The sequence below is a fragment of the Lissotriton vulgaris genome, chromosome 3_1, assembly GCF_964263255.1.
Source record: "Lissotriton vulgaris chromosome 3_1, aLisVul1.2, whole genome shotgun sequence".
Lineage (NCBI taxonomy): Eukaryota > Metazoa > Chordata > Amphibia > Caudata > Salamandridae > Lissotriton > Lissotriton vulgaris.
In genome coordinates, this window is record NC_141689.1 from 1,063,265,603 (window position 1) to 1,063,287,913 (window position 22,311).

The window sequence follows — 22,311 nt, forward strand, 5'->3', positions numbered from 1 at the left end:
TTTTTCACCCTGAGTTCTAAATAATCCGCTAGTTTTGTCTAAGCCTTGGCAAGTTCTGCTTCTATTAAAGGTTTTATATTAACATCTAAGGTTTGGGCGAGATCTTCTTGAATTTTTTTTATCTGATCTTCTAAAGAGGTAAGTTCTTTTTTCCTATTCTTGTTTTCCCTGGTGTTTTGGCCAATTAGAACACCTCGAAGATATGCATTATACGCGTCCCAAACCATATTTATGGGAACCGTATCAAGATAAAAGAGAAAAAACTCTTTTGTCTTTTTTATGACACTCTCAACTATCGAAGATTCAAGGAGGAGAGATCGGTTTAATGTCCAAAGCAACTCTAGAAATTTACCAATAAGGTTAAACTGTAAAAAAATTGCAGAGTGGTCTGATAGATGTTCTGGTACATGGGTAATTTTCTTGACCAACTTACTGATGCTACTAACATTAAAATCCCCTCCCATAATGATTGTGTCATTAAATGCAAGTAAATGAAGCATTAGTGTGCGGAGAGGGAGAGGATCATCCAGATAGGGGCCATAATATGATACAACAATTAACCATGTACCCTGAGCCCTAGCATTCACCCACCTACCTTTGGGGTCAACCTTAACTTCAGCAATAGTACCACAAGCTGTTTTAAAAAAAATTATACCTACCCCTTTAACTGTTACTTTTTACGGTGTACAACTACAGTGCTCTATCCAGGTTTGAGATTTAGGAATATCAAACCATTCCTCTTTTAATAGGTGAGATTCTTGAATGAATATTACATCCGCCTCCCTCACCTTCAAGTATTTCAAAATTGTATTCCTCCTTGGAGTCACTCTCTGGCCATTCACATTCCATGACAACACTCCTAAAGAGTTAATACTATCTAGAGCTGCCTTGAATTATTTAAAGTAGCCTTTTTGCTGTCTCTTGACATTAACATGTAATATTCAACTCTTCTTAAGAAATAGTAATCCCTATTAACAAAAGCGCCAAAGGATAAAAAGAAAAACCAGAACATCTGCATCAAACATTGTAGGACAACAATTTTATTTTTATTTTCTCCCATAAGCCCACTGTAGTTTTGAGACATCAATTACAGATCCCAGACTTCACCATGTTGGGATGGGCTGTGCTAGGGGGAAAGACCATGTCCATATAGATGGCCCTGCATTGGAAAAATGTCTGCAGGCTTCCTTGGGTCCCCACTGATGTTCCAGCCCCTCGTGCTGATGGCAGGAGGGCCATAGGATGGGATACAATGATTCTCGCTACCTCGTGGAGTCACGAGCTGCTCCCGGCAGAAGCCCTTTCCCTTGTCTGCACTTCGAGGTGGGCTGGAGCTACCAATCCCTTAGTGAAAGCGAAAACCACAACAGCTGAACCACCGATGCTCCGGCCTCTTGATAGAACAGGGCCTCTTCAGCACGACACTGGCCAGCATGCAAATATCCAAACCAAACCCCTCAGGTGCAAAGAAGCAAGAGGTCACACGGGGGAATCTTGTTGGAAGCCTTTATTAGGTCACTTGGCATAATGCATTTTGGCGCGCCATCGCCTTCCTCAGATACCACTGCAAACACGGCACAGTTCCACCCAACCCTTTAAACCTCCGGCTGCGCTCCCATAGGATGGGGAGATCCACCCCACGATCACCTGATAGCACGCCCACTGTAGTTTTCAGACATAAGTGCATGTGATTTTGTGTCTGTGTGTGTGATATTGTGAGGCCACCTACAGTGTGTGAATATATATACCTGGACAGAGCGGTCGCATCGGCACACGAGGGGACTTTGGCGTGATTTCATGGGGCACATCACCAAAGCCTGCACAGAAGACGAAGCCTGTACCATTCTGATACTATCACCCACACCGCCGGCCCAAATGCAAGATCATATTGCATTCTGGGAGTTGAAGTTTGCCATTACCATGCAACAGTCAACAGGTGAGCAGACACTGCTTGGGGGAGGAGCTCGTCATTCTCAGCCACACTAAGAGAGAAGCAGGACAATCGGACTACTTTGATGGGTTCCTACCAGTGAAGGGCACTGAGGAAGGCACTTACCAAACGCCAAAATGCATTTGCCGTCACTGACTTTTGCACCATTGTAATAAAGATTCTCCAAAGGATCCCCCTCTGGCCTCTGCTTTTCTTGTTGGAGGAAGGTGTTATCCGCATATTCTGCGCCAGCCTGAAGCACAGCAAAGAAGGCCCTGATGCACAAGTGATCCAGTTAATTCAGGCATCGCACTGCTTTGCAGCGCTCTTGAGACTCGAGGGATCGAGAAAACCGGAATCCGCCTCTTTTCCTGGGATGGCCAAAACGGAGAGGGGTATTTTACCTTCGCCAGGGTGTTTTGTCATTGTATAGATGCCCCCATTTTACAGCTACCTGGACATAGCGGTCGCATCGGCACACGAGGGGACCCGAGGAGGCGCTTTTCAACTTTGGGGTGATTCCATGGGGCACATCACCAAAGCCTGCACAGAAGATCATATTGCATTCTGGGAGTTGAAGTTTGCCATTACCATGCAACAGTCAACAGGTGAGCAGACACTGCTTGGGGGAGGAGCTCGTCATTCTCAGCCACACTAAAAGAGAAGCAGACTATCAGACTACTTTGATGGGTTCCAGCCAATGAAGGGCACTGAGGAAGGCACTTACCAAACGCCGAAAAGCATTTTCCGCCACTGACATTTGCAGCATTGTAATAAAGATTCTCGAAAGGATCCTCCTCTGGCCTCTGCTTTTCATGTTGGAGGAAGGTGTTTTATATATATATATATATATATATATATATATATATATATATATATATATATATATATATATATATATATATATATATATATATATATATATATATATATATATATATATATATATATATATATATATATATATATATTCACTGAAAAAAACATAGGTTTTAGGGGTGGTATAGTTAGCTAGACATTTCACTCGTATAAAACCATTGAAATTCCCCTGTTATAGTTAATTGTACCAGGTATAACTTGCGCGCCCGCAATCCACTGCTGATGACGTCACATATTTCATCATTCATGACATGGTCAGTGACAAAACTGATGACATCACTGATGACATCTCAAATGACATCACTGATGACATCATCCAGTGAATGTTGTTTGGTTCGATATTTAAATAAGTATTACATATATATATATATCAATCTGCCTTGAAGACTGAGTGGATGTATAAGTGTCTGAATGGAGGATTTAGCAGCAATGTGATTGACTGTCTAAGTGACAAATTTAATGTGTATTACTAAATATATGGGATAGTGATTAAACTGTGTGAATACCTGTAAGACTCTATCTCTTGCTGTGCAAAAAAATATATAACTTTGTTACTAGCTATGTGAAAGTCTATATTAGTTATTAATTAGTTAAGTGAGTATTTGTATGGGATAGTGAATGAATGTGTGTGTGGTTGGGTGGAACGTGTATGAGTATCCAAAGATGTGTAAATAGTTCATTTAGTAGGTATATGAGGTTAGGATTGTATGTGTAAACAGTTCTTTGAGTGAGTGAATCTCTTTATAGGTGTAGTGATGATTAAATATATTTCTGAATGATATATGTCCAACAAACTAGAAATATAAAAGGCAGTGTATGTGACAGTTGTATATAAATAAATATACATAAGACTCAGTGATTGTATGAGTGACTGTATGGGTAACTTTCTAACTATATGAATAAATAAAGTAGTGTTTGTGTAAGTGTATATCTTAGTAAATATAAGTATGATCAATTGCAAAAGTGAGTAGGATGTCTGCATAAGTGAATAGGATGTGTGCAGGTGTATAATGTTGATGTAGGTGTATAAGTATGTTTAATAGTATTCTACTGATCTTTGTTAGCATGTATGACTGAATCTATATGTAAGTGTTTAGATGTGTGTGTAGTTGTAGGAATTACTAAGTGCGTTTTTAGAAACTTGTATTACTGTGTCAATGGTTTCAAACATGATACTCCATATTTTATAAGGAGTGTTGAAAGGGTATGCTACTGTATGATGAGGTATATCAGTTTCTCACAAGGAAGATGTCATCAGTGATGTCCTCAGTGATGCAATTTGAGATGTCATCAGTGATGTCATCAGTGATGTCACTGACCATGCCATGAATGATGTAATATGTGACATCATCAGAAGTGGATTGCAGGCACGCGAGTTATAGTTAGTACAACTAACTATAACGGGGGAATTTCAATGGTTTTATACGAGTGAAATGTCTAGCTAACTATAACACCCCTAAATCCTATGGTTTTTTCAGTGAATTTCTAAGGTTTTTTAAATGCTAATTCCTAACTATGGCATGTCTAAAATCTATGGTTTTTTCAGTGAATTTCAAAGGTTTTTTAAATGCTAATTCCTAACTATAACATGTCTGAAACCTATGTTTTTTTCAGTGAATTTCAAAGGTTTTTTAAATGCTAATTCCTAACTATAACATATTGAAAACCTATGTTTTTTCTGAATTTCCAAGGTTTTTTAAATGATGATAGTTAAATATATTTATTTTTGTTTTTTTAAATATTTTTAACTACATTTTTTTAATCTTATAATTTTTTGATATACTATTTTTTAAATTACATTACACATATCTTTTAAAAAGATTTTTTTTACATAAAAAGATTTGTTTTCATTATTTTGTATTGTTCATGATATACTTAAATTATTTTTATATTTTTTTTTCCTTTTTCTTGGAGTCGCGCACCCAAAGTGCACCCTGCTTGTTTACTGCGCGAAACGTGTCCGCCATTTTAGTGCTGCTATCTAGGATCTGCGTAGGGTGTGCGACGGATACGACTTTTCCAATGCGGTTGCTATGCGATTTGTGACCGACTTCTGGCGCATACACAATATGTACATATTACGCGACGTGACGGACGCGCGGTAGCGCGTGACGTCAAATGCATATCAGACGCGGTGGGTGCCCGACTCCCGTGATTTTTTTAATGTTGAAAAACTTATATATATATATTTATTATAAATATTAAGACGAGATTATTATAAAAAATAATATTCTTTAATTTTTTAAACAGTACATCACTTTTTAATGCAATTTTGCGAAGTCGTGCTGGGTGCGAGCACGGTGCGAGCAGGGTGCGTGCTGAGTGTGCGCATCCTACGCGCACCCCATGTTACCTCAAAAAAAGAGATTTGATTGGGTCATTACACTTCCTATTGAAACTATTCACTCTCTTAGAACTTTTCTTTGGGAAAGACCTCCTGAGAAGATCTGCTGCTTCTTCATTATTGGAGAGGACATTCACCTGATTAAACCATGGCTGCAAATCCACCACCTTCCTATGATTCAGACAATTCATCTGAACAGGAATTTGTTCCAGAACCTCCCCCAAAAGAAAGATTTACAAGTATTGTCTGGAAATGTTTCATAATACAGCCAAGATTGAAGAAGGTGAATGCAACTAAAGTTGCTTGCCGCATTTGCAAGGCAGTGCTTTCGAGGAGAGACCCCACAAAAAAATATTCATGCAATACTGCAAGTATGCAGAAGCACTTGCAAACAAAGCATCCGGTGAACTTTGCCAGGGAGGAGTTAAGAAGATTAAGGGAGACTCCTCCTGATCCATCGGCAGTTCCTAGTACCAGTGGAGCAACACCAGCAAGCTCTTCATCGCATCCTGACATCCGTCCCCAATGAGGAAAAGTCCGCATGACATGCATTAAATGCGGATGGCTCATTGCATATGGGGAGCAGTCGGTAGATCTGGTATGTCGAGCCATTGACCACCACCATTGTTAGTTTTCTTTTTTCCTCTCCTCCCAGTTTAGTGTTCTCTTTTCCCAGTTCAAATTTTTTCCCCTGTTTAACAAAAAAAATATACAATATTGTTCAAAAAATCAATAAAACAAAACAAAACAACAAAAAGAAAAAGAAAAGTTCTTTTCAGAACTAACTACTCTGGTTAAAGAAAGAGCTAAACTAGTATGCTAGTGTGTGAAAGTTTAGATCAATGTATGTGTAGTGCATAATGGATTGTAAAAATACATTTGTGATGTGTGGTGAATGCATAAGTGCAGATTTATAAGGAAGTGCTGCAGCATGACACTGTAAACTGTTTAACTACAGCATGCTGTGGTACTTCCGAAGCACAGGGATGCAACATATGTATATAAATATGTTGCATGTCTGTGCTTCACTCTGCACAGCTGCTTAAACTGCAGCCATGTGGTGACACAGGCACCCTGGCACCATGGTGCATGGATGTCCGTGTCATGCGGAGATTGTTTTTCTCCTTCAATATATGCTGTGCATTGTAGCATATATTGAAAGTGAAAAAATGAGAAGTGAAAACTATTTTCCTCGTTGTGCTTTACTACACCAATAGGAGGATGGTGCAGCATTCACAAACATGTCCATTTTAATGATTTCGGATAAATCTGGAGATGTGTCTTGTTCTATGAGTGTTCTGTGCAAACACGCACAGCAAAAGCTATAGAACGCTTTTTCAATGCAAAGTGCTGTGTATGATGAGATTATATTTACATGGAAAAGAAAAGATATACAAAATGCCTTTTCCTCACCTTGTAAATAAGAAAGAGAGTTAATTGCTAGGCCAATTGTTATTATAGGAGTACATTTCTGTACTGATAACAGAGACCAAGATACATTTACAAGTACTTACCTTTTAGAGAACTGATAGGACATGTTTATATATTACTGCAGGGAAGGGACTCGACCTAATATGACATGTGCAAAAACACTGAGTGATGTGGTTTAAGTTAAAGAGTTTCCTTTCTTTTAATTCTGAAATTACCAAGACCTGCATACAACCAAATCAGTCTATTCTTTACTATACCATGTATCTTGCAGACAGGTGTCCTGTCTGCATTGGAATTTTCTGGCACAAATCTAGTCCATCCATCTTCCTTCACCTAAAAAATGCTACGCATTTTATTCAATTGTTTTTTATAATCTAAATTGTGGTAAATACCATACCTTAAAATTAAGATCTGTAAAAGAAAAGAAAAAATAGTTATAACATGTAATAATAAATTGTTACTAGCACAGCATCATTTTAACATTTAACAAAGTAATTTCTTTGCTTTTTTTGCTGTGCTCAGAATATATTGAATTTCACTAGAAATAGTGATTTCAATCGTACTCATCACATAACAGCGGGCAAAAAAAACCAATCAATTAGATTGTTTAAAAAAAAACAGCAATCTATCTATAGTAAAACACCAGATAATACAAATCACACATGTATAAAATGATTACTGCTAAGAAAATGTTATAACTTAAAATTATAAACACTATAAATGATGCCAGTTAAAATTATACACCGAGACAATGTGCAACAAAAAGTCCATAATTCAAAGAAATACCTTTCCTCGAGGCCAAATTGTATTTTTGCAGCCATTTTTATTTAAATTGTCCAATGGTAATCCTATTAAATGATAATAATAAATTACTCAGAGGCTGAATTATCTTCCTAAAACTTTGGCTTTAAAAATATTAGGTAGGAATTTAGTAATTTGAAAGTCAAACGTTGTTTGAAAACCAACTCAGCATCATTACAAAGACTCCATCCTTTCTCACTTTTTAGATAGGCAGTAAATTGTCCAGATATTGTTTAAGGACCATCGTGGAAAATTATTGCTACTGCTACAAAAGTCCTTCCTGATATTGATAGCTGTGTAGCTACAAAATGTTTTATTAAAGTGTCCAATTTTCTTCCGTCAGCTGTACAACCTTGCATCATTAAAATTACATATTTTCCATATCTTTGTATAAATAATGTTGATAACATTTCTGATTCGTATTGGCTACACTCCATGTTTTGATTTGTAGCTTTAACTAATTTACTGAAAGACACTGATTTACAGTCCGGTAATGTCAAATAAAGAAATCTTTCAGTATCTACAGTAGTGCTACATGTATAAATACAATTTTCACATTGATGTTCCCATTTATAACAAAGGCCAAAAATATTCTTTATGTCTACACCTTCATTTTCCAATACAGTAAGCATATACATTAGAAATTCCTGAGCATCTTGTCGGATATTTTGTGTAAATTGTGTAGAACCAGAAACATACATCCAAAAGATTACGAACATCAGAAACGCTTTGTATTTTACTTTTATCTGTTCTCAATTTTTCATGAACAGAATGCAACAAGGAACAAAATCTTTTTTCACAATTCTCCATAATTTGCAGTTGCAAACCTTCAAGAAAAAAAAAACATTGACCACTACATTAGCATAGCAATTGACACCAGAACTATTTTCAAACTGATAACCAACAATCTCTTCAACAGTGTCTTTTTTCTTTTTGCATGCAATCACAACAGTATCTTTTTTTCCCCTTCTCTACACCTTCAGTAGATATTCTCATACCTTCTGTTTCGACCAACCACATGCTTTTCAAATACAGGATATTGACCTAAATTAGGAGCATATGTTCTTCTTAACCTATTGTACTCTTTGATACAGTTGGCGTCTGCAGTAATCTTAGTATCATCAAAATCAATCAAAAACAAACCACATAATGTTCTGACTCGCAACAAAGCAACATATGTCATACCCTCTTTAAACACACTATTTCCAATGTTCACCAAAGCACTGTCAACACTTAAACCTTGAGATGTATGAATAGTCACTGCATATGCCAGAGAAAGTGCAAACTGTTTTCTACGGACATATACATCTTTAACAAGCAAAAAACGAACAGAACAACAAACAATTTGTTTCACTTCTTCAATCTGATCAAATTTAATCTTTAAGAATGCAATATCATCTTTATTTTGATAATTAACGAAATCCCCAACTTTGCCCATTGGTCCATTAACTAAACTTTTTTCCACATCCAAATTACGCCTTAAAATTATCCGACCGTTTCTACATGCATATAGATTCTTTTCTAAACCAGCAGTTTTAGATATTGATTTTTCTCCCAAAAATCCAATTTTGTCTTCAATTTTTCAGTCAAAACAATAGTAATTCCTTCATGCTCTATTTTATCGATGGCTTCCATTTGTATTATTTCTTCATTTTCCAGTTTCAAAAGTTGTTCGTTGAATATAGAACACTCACGCAGTGTTGGCATTAAGCAGATTACAGATTTGTTTTCTGCAATTTCCATCTATATTTTCTCAGGAACTACATTTTCATTTGGAAACAAATTGGAAAGTAATCGAGTCTGCAAAGCTTGTTTGCCATGTTCAGTTAGTAGTCCAATTCTTATACCTTGGAGAATAGTTCCATAATCAACATCATTTGCCTGTCGCATATTTGTAATGAGTTCTTTGTATTCAAAATATGACCAAATGTTCACGTTTCAGACACTACCCAGAGACTTTCTGGTGTCTTCATGTGCGAGTGTTTTAAATACTGGTTGTACTTTTACAGGAGTCAGTTGCAGTAGATCTCCAAAAACTATGACATGTTTTCCTCAAAATAACACGTCGTACTCTGTTTTAAGAATTTGCTGCAGTCTTAAATGTACAAACGCACGTATGAAGTTTGATTCCATGCTTACCTCATCAATAATGAGAAGTTTCATTTTCTTCAAGACTCTGAAAACTTCACAACAAGCTTCTCCAGATAGCTTGTGGTATTCCAATTAGTTTTTATGCTCTACAGGTAGCATTAGTAAACGATGTAAAGTAATTCCTTTGATGTTGTGTGCTGCTAACCCAGTTGGAGCAGTGACACAACAAGACAAATGCGACTCAGTTGTTTTCTGTAGATAACTGGTGATTACTTTAATTAAGAAACTTTTTCCTGTTCCAGCTTGTCCACTCACGTACATTCGCATAGGTTGAAATGACGTGCATGAGTACTCTTTCTTTTCATGAAGTAATCCATGGTCAATCTGTTGTCTCACTTGCTCATATATTTGTTTTTGCTCAACATTTAGTTGTTCTTCCAAGTTTGCTAAATTAGTTACATCTTTTTGAGTTTGATGCATTGCTATTTCCACCTCATTCATGGCGACTGCTGCTTCATTTTCAACAATTGGTTGTCCTAGTGGATCTTGACTCAGAACAGCAGAACTTTGACTGTCTTGAGAACTATCTCTAGCAATCTCAGCTGCAATTGTAGCTTCTTGATGAATTCCATCGTTCAACATTTTCACATAATTTGCAAAAGCACTGCATTGACTGCCATCTTTACAAGCATTAAAGGAATCTTCATAGCTCTGGAAATCTCCAAGTAATTCCAGTTCTGAACGCCATGGTTTGAATAGTTGTAAAAGGGCTAAATAGTAAAATTCCCTTTTATCAGCAGTGTCCCAACTCAGCTTCCTGAGATTAATCAAATTTCCTTTCGTTTGTTTCACCAAACATCCTTCGGAACCAATGACTCCATATTTTCCATCATTGATGTTCTCTGTAGTATTCCATTTGAAAGTGTAGTTTTGCAGCACTTCATAGAGAGACATGTTCTCAAATGATGACTTCTGTTTGGGTAATATGTGTCCAACATATTTGTTTTCAAAATATCTGTAATTTCGGGATCTTATGCCGCTAAATATTCAATTTCTTGTACAGATTTCAGTACTCAATTTCGCATTGCTGCAAGACCATTTAAAGACCACATAAAGGATTCTTCTAGATTTGGAGTATAAACTTGCAGATGATAACCGATCTGAGCATTCATATGCTCCAATTTCTTGATGGGATAACATCAAACTGAAACTGTACAATTTCTTACTGAGAGTCTTCTCGTGGGAAATCTCTTCCCACATTTCTTTCAATTCTGTCTTTGCTGATTTTGTAATATAGGACGTTACATATCAAGCAACAGCAATGGAATTGTCCTCAACATATTGAATATCCATGTTAGCCTTCCACATGGACAAAACGACTGGGTTGTATTCATTTATGTATTTCGACTCTTCATTTCTTCTTAAGTTGTAGGTATTTTTTGGAGACTTTCTTGTGATAGTATGTCACAAAGATGACATAAAACTGTTCACTCTTCCTTTGGACATTACAGGACGTGGAAATGCAAAACGACGTTTGGTGTAGAACTTGTCCTTAGATTTGTACTTTTGTCTACAGTATTTTCCACATCGGTGGCTTTGGAATCGTACCATGTTGGAGTTCCTAAGTTCCGTAGCATACATTTCAGTTCTTCATGACAACGGTACTAATACTCATTAGTCCCACGCTGACATGCCATCAGTGGTGCACTTTATCCATAAAATCTTTTGCAGATACATTTTGCAGATGTATTCCAGTTTTTAGAATATGATTGACTGCATATGAAAGTCCAGACAAGTCCCTTTCAAACAAAAGATGAAATATATAAGGGATACATTGTTGAAATCTTGGATCTTCTGCATATAATCTTGTTGTCGGATATTCAGATGCAGGAATCTGCACAGGACGTTCATCGTATCGTGCTCCTTTTCTTGTTAGAAACAACTGCGGAAAACAACGAGCTTCCAAGCTCTCTTCCCATACACTCATTGGAGTTCCTTTTGCTTTTTCAATTGGAAGAAATCAATAATGTTTCCCAGCACTTCTTTTGAATGAAGTGGATGCACACTGTAATGTAATGTAGATTTCTTCACATCTTAACCTCTTCGCCGCTAATGACAAGGGTAACTCGTCATGGACTTTCCATTGATTCCAATGGAAAGTGAATGGCAGCAATAATATTGCCTTAGCAGTAAAGGGGTTAACATATCTACTTTTTCAATTTGTCCACTTGACATTTCAGTATCTTCTCCTAAAACTATTTCTTTTTCTCCCATATAAACATTCTTATAGTATGTATTGTTCTTTATAAAATACAATGTTGCCTTTTGCACTTTCCTAACATCCACTAACTCCTGCCATATTTTTTTATTCTTAGTCGGCACACCATTAACGAGAATAACTAGTGGTTCACTTTCTACACTCTCTACACCAATCGTTTCAATATTTTTCTTTAAGTCTAACGGTAAATACACAACTCTTCCTTTTAATCCTCTTTGTAAATCTGAAGGAGGCAATTTACCTGTTTTAGGCTCCATAAGAACAATAGCCTGAAACGGGTGCACACATTGAATGAGAATAGACTCATACGTGTTTAAATCTATCAGTTCTGGAGGAATAGCAACCAACTCTAGATTATTATGAACAGCTCTAGCGGGGATTTTATTCTCATCTAATTTGTTATAACAATATTTACAAATACGCAGATCAGAACCCAAATCAAAACAATTCTCTACCAACAAATAAGTTGCAAATTCTTTCCACGTATCATTATTTTATTTTTCACTTCTTAAATACAGATCAACACTCCTAGTCTGATTTTTGTAGTGAGTTCGGCGACAACAAATACAGGAAAAATGTGGCCTTTCACCCGAAATCACCTTAAACTTTATAATTTCACTTTCAAAATGTTTTGTACAACTATGTTCAACATTCTCCTCAACATTTTCTTCTATTAATGTCTGAGTTTCTTCAATCTCTTCTTCTGGACCAAAGTAACAATACTCCATATCATCACAAACCTTTTTCACATCTTATACTGACCCATGCAAAAGAGCACTGTTCAACTCATTTAACTTTAGTGCTGGACTTTTTGCATAATACATTCTTCTCACTAACTTCCGCATTTGAGTATAATATACTGCCAACATCCTGAAATGGTGAAAAACACTTTGAAATACTTTCCTAGAAAGACAATTCAGAGTATGACCTTACAGACCAGTATGGTTTCTCACTCTGCAAGGGTCTAGTCCCTGCAACACCTTAATCTTTTGTTTAACATTTTTTATACAATATGCTTGTAAGAAATTGGGTAATTTATCAATAGATTCTTGTCGTACACTACAAATAATACTACAATCCCAAGTGCACACTGGGGCTTTAGGACATCTGCCTAGAACTTCATCAGCTATCATTTATTCAGCATTTCTAGGAACCATTTGCTCTTTCTCAATTGGACAACCATTTCTAACCTCAAAAGCTCGACCACTGGTGTCAACTGCATGCAACAAATCATTGCTCTGTAAATAACTCTCTTCATTAAAAAAGGCTCAGAACTTGAACTGTGTTTCCATTGCCCTAAGAAAATATCACAAAAATTACTTTTGTTAATTACTCTTTTCCTCTTACTTTTGGCCTTCATCAAATGGATTAGTGTATTCTCTTTAATACTAAAATGAATAATTTCCTCTTTATTTCAAAAGCCTTTTTAACAATGGATTCAATATGCTTCTTGTTTTTATAAAATAGCGTTCTCTTTCTACATTTCTTTGTATGTTTCAGTAAATTATGGGCTACTCTGTTGTAAAAAAAAATGTGTGCATTTCTTTATATTAATTTTCTCTTCTTTTACTATAAGTTGTATCCTTTGTATGTACATTGCCTTTTTTCCTTTCCTAATCTTTGCACTTTTTTCTGTCTTTGGAACATTTTCACTGCTTTGAACATTTCCATTTTTTTTCGGAATATAGGGCCATATGTATCCACATCCTCATTTGCGAATCTCAAATAGCGATTTTTTAGGAATCACTATTTGAGAATTGTAAAAAGGATGTATGTAAAAAAATCGCAATTTCTTAAGCGATTTCTTAATATTCCTTAATTGCGATTCGCAAATTGCGAATCGCAATTAAGGAATACTTTCCCATTCATTTCTATGTGCCAGCAGGCGCATAGGAATGAATGAGAAGTTATTCTCAATTTGCGATTCGCAATTTGTGAATCGCTAATTGAGAATAATTTCAAGGGTGCAAGGGTGTCATAAGGACACCCTGATGCATCCCTGAAATTTACATGTGTGCGCATATGGTGCACATACATGCCCTATGGGCATGTATGTGCGCCACATGGCACCTTTACAAATGCCAAAAGGTGCATTTGTGAAAGAAATCGCAAATTACCACCAACTTCAAGTTGGTGGTAATTAGAGATTTCTTAATGAGAAATCGCACAACTTGGGTGCTTCATACATAGCAATTAAGGAATCGCAATTTGCGATTCCTTAATTTTACGATGCGATTTTACTCATACATCGCATTTTCCGAATTTTTAGTCGCAAGCGCTGATTTTTTATAAATAGCATCGTTTGCGGCTAAAAAAACGGATGATACGTATGCCCCATAGTAATATTTTTAATGAAATCCTTTGGGGTCTTACCAGAAATTTTTCTCTTTTTAGACACATTTTGTTGGTCTTCCAATACTTGTGGTTGACTCTTTTTCAAGTAAGTATCCTTCTTCTGAGCTTTTCTTCTTTTTTTCTCTGGCATGATAACTTTTTTATAATGATGATAAACAGTATCTGCAAAAAAGATTCATAAATAAATATTTATTATTAACTTTAAAATTATACTTTTTTATTACTATACAAACACATTCCATATTAATACTAACTAAGAAATTTTAGGCATGAAGCACAACTGTGAAGTTGGTAACAGCAGTATATACATAGTACATACTACTTTGAAGCACTCCATAAAACTAAAACCTGAAGCACTTTTTGAGTACATGCATATTAAGAAAATGATCGCAATACTATAAGGAGAGACTCTGAGTGAATTCATAATTGGTTCACTTTTACTTTAGTAAATATATTACTACATGGTACATAAACATTCACTATCGTTTACCAACAGTACAGATTTAGAGTTTACAGTACTGCAGTGGTGTTTGTGTAGGGGATCATTGTGAAGTACTGTTCTAGGGTAGTACAGTCGTGTTTGTGTAGTGTAGGGGGTAGTGTTCTGGGGTAGTGCAGTGGTGTTTCGGTAGAGTAGGAGGCTGGCCTGGGGTACATTTAAGGTTTAGGGTTGTGCAATGGTGTTTGAGTAGTGTAAGCAGTTATGCTGCAGTACTGTTTTAGGGTTTAGGGTACTGCAGTAGTGAATGGGTACTGTAGGTGATCGTTCTGGAGGTAGATTAAGGGTTTAGGGTAGTGCACTGGTCTTTGTGTAGTATAGGGAATCGTGCTAGGGATAGTGTCAATGCAAGAATACATGTATTTATATGTCTGCAAACACATAAACCAACCAAATCATTGTGTCTCAATTTCCCCAAATGGACACTGACTCACAGTGTGATTCTAGACAAATAACTATACTTCTTATAAATGCAGTAGTAGGGTAGTATAGTGGTATTTGGGTAGTGTAAGGAGTCCTGCTTGATGGATTTAAGCCATAGGGTAGTGAAATGGTGTGTACGTAGTGTAGGGAGTCATGCTGGGTTACTGTTCTGGCATACTGCAGTGATGTGTATGTACTGTACAGTGTCATGCTAGGTATTGTGTTTTAGGGTTTAAGGTAATGCAGTGATGTTTGTGTAGTGTAGGGGGTCATGGTAGGGTACTGTTCTAGGAAAGTACACTTGTGTTTGGGTAGTGTAGGAGGTTGTACTGGAGTACATTAACGTTTAAGGTAGCGCAATAGAGTTTGAGTAGTGTAGGCAGTAGTGCTGGAGTAGTTTTTTAGGGTTTAGGGTACTGCAGTAGTGAATGGGTAGTGTAGGTGATTGTGCTGGAGTTAATTAAGGGTTTAGAGTAGTGCACTGCTCTTTGTGTAGTATAGGGAATCGTGCTAGGGATAGGGTCACTGCAAGAGTACATATATTTATATGTTTGCAAACACATAAAGCAACAAAATCATTGTCTCTCAATTTCCACAAATGGACCCAGACTCACGGTGTGATTCTGGACAAATAACAATATTTCTTATAAATACAGTAGTAGGATAGTTTAGTGGTGTTTGGGTAGAGTAAGGGGTCCTGCTGTGATAGAGTTAAGCTTTGGGGTAGTGAAAAGGTGTTTAGATAGTATAGGGAGTCATGCTGGGGTAGTGTTCTAGCATAGTGCAGTGGTGTTTATGTACTGTAGGGGATCATGTTAGGGATAGCGTTTTAGAGTTTAAGGTACTGCAGTGGTGTTTGGTTAGTGTAGGAGGTTGTGCGGGGGTAGATTTAAGGTTTCGGGTAGTAAAGTGGTGAATGGGTAGTGTAGGTGGTCGTGCTGGAGGTAGATTAAGGGTTTACAGTAGTGAAGTGGTGTTTGGGTTATGTAGGAGGCTGTTTTGGGGTAAATTTAAGGTTTAGGGTAGTGCAATGGTGTTACAGTAGTGTAGGCAATCGTGCTGGAGTAGTGTTTTAGGGGTTAGGGTACTGCAGTAGTGAATGGGTAGTGTAGATGATCATGCTGAAGGTAGATTAAGGGTTTAGGGTAATGCACTGGTGTTTGTGTAGTATAGGGAATTGTGAAAGGGGTAGTGTCACTGCAAGAGTACATGTATTTATATGTCTGTTAACACATAAACCAACCAAATCACTGTCTCTCAATTTCCGCAAATGGACACTGACTCACAGTGTGATTCTAGGCAAATAACAATATTTCTTATAAATGCAGTAGTAGGGTAGTATAGTGATGTTTGGGTAGTGTAAGGAGTCCTGCTGCGATAGATTTAAGCTTTAGGGTAGTGAAATGGTGTATAAGTAGTGTAGGGAATCATGCTGAGGTAGTGTTCAAGCATAGTGCAGTGGTGTGTATGTACTATAAGAGGTCATGCAGGGATAGTGTTTTAGGATTTAAGGTACTGCAGTGGTGTTTGCTTAGTGTAGGGGCTTGTGGTAGGGTACTGTTATATGAAAGTACACTGGTGTTTGGGTAGTGTAGGAGGTTGTACAGGGGTACATTCAAGGTTTAGGGTAGTGCAATGGTGTTTGAGTAGTGTAGGCAGTTGTGCTGGAGTCGTGTTTTAGGGTTTAAGGTACTGTAGTAGTGAATGAGTAGTGTGGGTGATCGTGCTGGAGGTAGATTAAGGGTTTAGGGTAGTGCACTGCTATTTCTATAGTATAGAGAATCCTGCTAGGGATAGTGTCGCTGCAAGAGTACATGTATTTATATGTTTGCAAACACATAAAGCAACCAAATCATTGTCTCTCAATTTCCCCAAATGGACTCTGACTCACAGTGTGATTCTAGACAAATAACAATATTTCTTGTAAATACAGTAGTGGGATAGTAAAGTGCTGTTTGGGAAGTCCAAGGGGTCCTGCTGTGATAGATGTAAGCTTTAGGGTAGTGAAAAGGTGTTTAGATAGTATAGGGGAGTCATGCTGGGGTAGTGTTCTAGCATAGTGCAGTGGTCTTTATGTACTGTAGTGGATCATGCTAGGGATAGCGTTTTGGAGTTTAAGGTAGTGCAGTCGTATTTGTGTAGTGTAGGAGGTTGAGGTAGGGTAGTGTTCTAGGAAATAAAGTGGTGTTTGGTTAGTGTAGGAGATTGTGCTAGGGTAGATTTAAGGTTAACGGTAGTAAAGTGGTGAATGAGTAGTGTAGGTGGTCGTGCTGGAGGTAGATTAAGGGTTTACAGTAGTGCAGTGGTGTTTGGGTAGTGTATGAAATCATACTGGGAGTAGTGTCACTGCAAGACTTCAGGTACTTATTTGTCTGCAAAAACATCAAGCATGCATTCCATATATTTCAGCACTGCATTTTACTATTAATACTAAACTCATTTTGGAAACACATAACCAATGACTATTATCTAATTTTTGAAAATTGATAAAAAATAACTGGTTTCTAATTCTACAAAAACATGAGCACAGCATAGTTATCTGTCTGCAAGCACATAAAATACACAAATGTTTATCTCAGAATGCTTTTTAAATACACACACACTCACAATATAATTCTAAAGAAACAAAAAGTATTCCCTGCACTTTAACAGGACAAACACATTAGTCTGATTAAAATCAAAATGCACCACATACATTCCCTCACAAATTAATACCTCACCTTTCAAATTGTTTTGTAGAATAAGCACTATATCAGTCACACAGCAGATTTTCTTATACAGAATCTCTGTTTTGAACATTTCACCAGAACCAAAGAATGGCACAGTTTCCCTCTCATTTTCAACACATATACACCTTCCCATCAAATCACATTGCTTTCCTCATTAATTCAAAAGCAAACACATATCTCTATTGGTTACGTATTTCAATATTTTCCAAATTACATAAATTTCAACCCTATCCCCATTCTGCCTTCTGCCTGTTACCATAGAAACACTTCATGGAACTGAGCACACAGGTCAAAAGTTTATCACACAATGTTGCTAATCGAAACAGCAAGTGTGCTTGACTTCTCAATATACCAGCTTATCCTGTGTAATGTTCTTTCCAATCACTTTTTGTTAACCAATAAGAATCATGCTTTTAAAAAAACAGAAACATGCACCCTAGTTTTCAGTGTAGAATGTTGTCAAACAACCAATGATTTCTTTTCTGTTTTCAACACTGTATGTTATCCACCATTTTAGAAAAATCATAGTTTTCAAACTGCCACTTCATTTACAGAGACCATCCGAGTGCATCCAGACTTCCCTTCAAGATGCTCAAGAGTGTGGATTGCGGGACACAGCTATGTTTTTGGAGCCAAAGATATGCAGAACACAAAGGAATTCACAAAGACCTAGGTTTACCAAATGTAGACATTAAATGGATTGGACGGATCACTGAAAGAATATCGATGACACAAATATAGACTTACCAAAATATCGAGTAAAAAATATAGAATGCAAAAATATCAAATCCCTATCTCCAAACAGGTAAGTACAAAAATATTGAATCAAAATTTTTGATGTAAAAAATATAGTTAGTCAAAATATTGAATTTTTTAAAATGTCTTAATAGTAATTGAAAATTGATGAAATAATAAATATAATTAACTTAAACATACTTAAAATACTTAAATAACCTTAAAATTAATAAATAATTAATGTAACTTTAAAAAAACAATTGAATTTTTTAATACATATATATAAATATATATATATATATATATAAATAAACATAATATTAATAACAAATATACAATATTTTTACCGTAGGATAGCGGGAGGATTAAATTTAATATTACCACTCCAGTGAGTGCAACAGTAGGGAAAGCGTTGGAAAGTGGGAGGGTAAAAATTACTATTCCCACTCCAGTAAGTGCAACAGAAGGGAAAGCGTTGGATAGAGTAGTAGTACAAATTACTTTTCCCACGCCACAGAGTGCAACAGTAGGGGAAGCGTTGGATAGCGGGAGGGTAAAAATTAATAATCCCACTCCAGAGAGTGAAACAGTAGGGAAAGCTTTGGATAGCGTAGTAGTAAAAATTACTATTCCCACTCCAATGAGTACAACAGTAGGGAAAGTGTTGGATAGCATAGGGTTAGAAATTACTATTCCCACTCCAGTTATTGCAACAGTAGGGAAAGCGTTGGATAGCTAAGGGTTAAAAATTACTATTCCCACTCCAGTGAGTGCAACAGTAGGGAAAGCGTTGGATAGCGAAGGGGTAAAAATTACTATTCCCAATCCAGAAAGTGCAACAGTGGGGAAAGTAAATACATATATGAATAAAAATAAATTAAATATTAATACTAATTACAAATTAATTAAAAGTAATTAACAATTTTATATCATATAATATTTAATCAATCAAAAATACAAATAAAAATTCATTAATAAAAATAATTACCTATTAGTACAAATTTTTTACCAACTAACAATTAATTAATTAACAATTAAAAAATAATTAAAAATTACAACAACAAAAAACAATAAATACATGAAAATGTTTAATTATTTACAATTAAATTACTTCCCACCCTATTCCCCTATAAACCCACAACCCGGCAACAGAAAATAAATTAATAAAATTAACATAATTATCAAATAATCAATTAATTAAAATTAATTACAATTACATTTTAATTAATTACCAATTAATAATTAATTAACAATTAATTCAAAATAATTACCAATAAATAAATTAACATATTTAAATAATTATAATTGAATTACTTCCCACCCTATTCCCCTATAAACCCACAACATGCTACAGAATTATATTACGCAAAAATTAAATACCATAAAATTAATTAATTAAAATAAATTATACAATAAATATACACTTTTCACACATACACTAACATAAAAAAACACTTAAAAAATTAGATATTAACACCTTAGCTGCGTGTAAATATACCTCCCCAGTGCTGCGCTGTCCATTGGAACTAGTGCTGAATGGACGTCCAATGGTCGTGCGCAGCACTGGGGAGGTAGCGCTCCTGACGACCGTTGGCCGTCAGCAGCGCTTAAGAGGTTATAAAAAAATGATATGAACTTACTTACCTCAAATTCAATATTTTTGTTGTCTATATTCTGTCCATTCAATATTTTTGTTGTCTATATTCTGTCCATTCGATATTGTGTCCATTCTATATTTTTAATTCGATGTTAATGCAAATCGATATTTAAAGCTCGATATTTTGAGTGTATAGCGGATAGGACAGAGGGTTAAAGTGGCAACAATTGATGACATTTCTTTTTGCATCTCCAACACCTTGACCTCATAATTGTGCACTGTGGTGACAATGACCTAGGCACTTTAACTGGGGTAGGTCTGGAAATGCTTATGAAGGACACCTTTTGAGAACTGATGTCACTTTTCCCCCAAACTGCCTTTGTCTATTCTAACATATGCCAAAGGAGGAAACGGAACTGGTCCAATCAATTTTGTCCACAGATTGAGAAAGCTAGGAAACATGTGAATAAATCTGTTTCTGCTTTTTTCCGAGACTATAGAATGGGGTCCATTTACCACCACAATCTGAGTTTCAATATGCATGGCATCTATAGGAGAGATGGAGTACATTTTACAGATGAGGGGAACAGGGTCTTCCTCTTGAACTTTAGACTCTGCATCGGTACTTACTTGTAGGTACTAAAATCTCTCAATAAACACAAGGGCTCTTTTTAGAGCCATCTAACAACTAAACACATAAGCTTGATGTATATTTGAAAAATATTATTTGTGTTTTGGCTAGGAGTCACGCACCCAACGTGTCAAAGTCGTGCAGCCAACGCGTGCAAGTCGTGCACCGCACGCGCTGGAGATGCGCACCCTACAGGGTAGAAGCCGTGCATCCAACGCGTGCACACCAGAGGCCGCACTGAGCGCCGCTCTGGATGCGCGACTCCTAATTTTACCGAAAAAAAAATAAAATTAGCCCCTATCGCTAATTTTTATTATCCCCGGGGACTCCATCCCCTGGGGCTTATATAATACGTTGGGGACCGTGGGGGAGCCCCAGTGCCCCCACGGTCCCAGCCGGCTCCCCGCGTCCTTCAGGAACCGGCATTTCTTTTCCCTTAGGGAGAGCAGCTAACATGCTGCTCCCCTTGAGGAAAAGCAATCTGCTTTCCTATTTGGAAGAGAGAGCAGTTACCTGCTCTCTCTTCCAAATAGGAAAGCAGTTTGCAACGGCAGGGTGGGAGCCGTGAGGCTCCCCCCCTGCCATTGCAAACAGCAGTGTCCTGGGAGTGGGCACGCCGGGACCCTGGGGGATGGCAGCCGGGGGGTGGCGGTCCCTGGGGCTAGGGGGCCTAAGAGCCCCCCTACCCTTTTTAAACAAGCCCCGGGGTGGCGGTCCCCGGGTATGTGGGGAGGGCCGTGAGCCCCCTGCATATATTAAGTTACAGCCCCTGGGGTGGCGGTCCCCGGGGCAGTGTGGGGGGGATTGGGACCCCCCACACTAATATTTTTAAAATGCCCCCGGGATTTGGCCCCCCCGGGGGCTAATATCCTTTAAAGCGCAGGAGCCCGCGCTTCGGTTTTTTATTTCAGCAGTGAAATGCACGGACCCTACGCGCATTCCGTAATTTGAAAAAAAGTTATTTTTGGGGGGGGCTTGGGGTTCAAGGGAACTTAATCTCCCAAATTAAAATGCACCCAGTACACTGCAGGAGCCGGCCTTAGGGGGGTGGCGGTCCCCAGGTCCATCAAGGGCTCCAGGAGGGGGGGCTGCATGGCCCCCCTCCTTTTTTGTCACAATAGCCCTGGGGATGTGGTGGTCCCCAGGGAGTGTGGGGAGGCTCGAGCCCCCCACACATCTTTTAAATATTTAAAACTGAGCCCCGGGGCAGTGGCAGTCCCCGGGCAAGCGTGGGGGGGATTGGGACCCCCCACGCATTTGTTTTACAGCCCTGGGGAGGTAGCAGTCCCAAGGGCTGTGTGGGCCGCAGTGCCCCGCATACAATAAAATAAGCCACAGGGAGGTGGCAGTCCCCGGAGCTGCGGGGGCCCCTGCTAATTAATTTGTGAGTGCCCTCGGGACCAGGCCCACCCCGGGGGCTTTTTCAAAACGAAGCACGGGTGCCCACGCTTTTTTTAAAATAATTTTGTCGAGATTCGCTACCCCAACGCGATTTCCGCCTAAATTATGAAAAGAAAATGCTTTATTGGGCCCTGGGGGTCCTTGTGGGACCCTGAGCAGGCCTACGGGGCAGGGTGATTCTACCCTG

At 37.6% G+C, this 22,311-nt stretch overlaps 1 protein-coding gene and 1 long non-coding RNA gene across 2 annotated transcripts in view; both read right to left on the reverse strand.

Moving 5' to 3' along the window:
- Positions 1-22,311, reverse strand: part of RIGI (RNA sensor RIG-I) — an 818,172-nt gene that overhangs the window by 551,920 nt on the left and 243,941 nt on the right. The gene's annotated exons all lie outside the window — the stretch shown is intronic.
- Positions 8,785-14,054, reverse strand: LOC147727396 (uncharacterized). Its single transcript, XR_015309329.1, has 2 exons — positions 11,680-14,054; positions 8,785-11,575 (listed from the first exon to the last, which is right to left on the reverse strand). It is a non-coding gene; the product is annotated as an uncharacterized LOC147727396 (long non-coding RNA).